The sequence below is a fragment of the Kryptolebias marmoratus genome, unplaced genomic scaffold (assembly GCF_001649575.2).
Source record: "Kryptolebias marmoratus isolate JLee-2015 unplaced genomic scaffold, ASM164957v2 Scaffold102, whole genome shotgun sequence".
NCBI lineage: Eukaryota > Metazoa > Chordata > Actinopteri > Cyprinodontiformes > Rivulidae > Kryptolebias > Kryptolebias marmoratus.
The window spans coordinates 13,552-14,468 of NW_023665836.1; positions in this window are offsets into that span (position 1 = coordinate 13,552).

The window sequence follows — 917 nt, forward strand, 5'->3', positions numbered from 1 at the left end:
ATGGTCCTGTCTGTGGTTTCCTATCCCGTCTGGACCTCTTCATGGTCCTGTCTGTGGTTTCCTGTCCCCTCTGGACCTCCTCATGGTCCTGTTTGTGGTTTCCTGTCCCCTCTGGATCTCTTCATGGTCCCGTCTGTTGTTTCATGTCCCCTCTGGATCTCTTCATGGTCTTGTCTGTTGTTTCATGTCCCCTCTGGATCTCTTCATGGTCCCGTCTGTTGTTTCATGTCCCCTCTGGACCTCTTCATGGTCTTGTCTGTTGTTTCCTGTCCCCTCTGGACCTCTTCATGGTCCTGTCTGTTGTTTCCTGTCCCCTGTGGACACAGAGTACCAGCACCTGTCTTGCTTATGTTCTCAGTTTCGTGTCAGAATCAACTATTTTTGAAACAAATCTGTTTTTGGGAACAAAGATGCGTTCAGGTTCGACTCGATCTTCGATCTTCTGTCTCCAGGTACCTCAGAGACAGCTTGTCTCAGTTTGTGGACATTTTATTTATGATTCTTCCCTCTGCTGTATTCTGGGTTTTATCTACCTGGTAACCAGGTCACCTATCAACCGCCGTCCCCCAGGAGACAGTTGGGACGTTAGTTTTTACTACAATGCTGCAAACCCTTCGTAGAACAACAGAGACTGTTAGAACAACAACAGGAACCCTTAAAGGTTGGATTTAGACCTTTCAGGGACTCTTTCTGTCTCATTTGAACAAACATTTCATATCAGACAAACCTTCGGATCCAACGGGTTGCGTCTCAAAGTTGGAAACAGGAAGTGAGGTCAGAAGGAAAACCTGGACAGTGTTTGGTGAAGGAGGACAATGTCTCACCTGCAGAGATCTGATTGAACCAATCATTCCGGTTGGCTTGGAAATAAAACTCAGGAAACTGGTTTTTACTGTATGGAAGGGGCGGGGCTAATG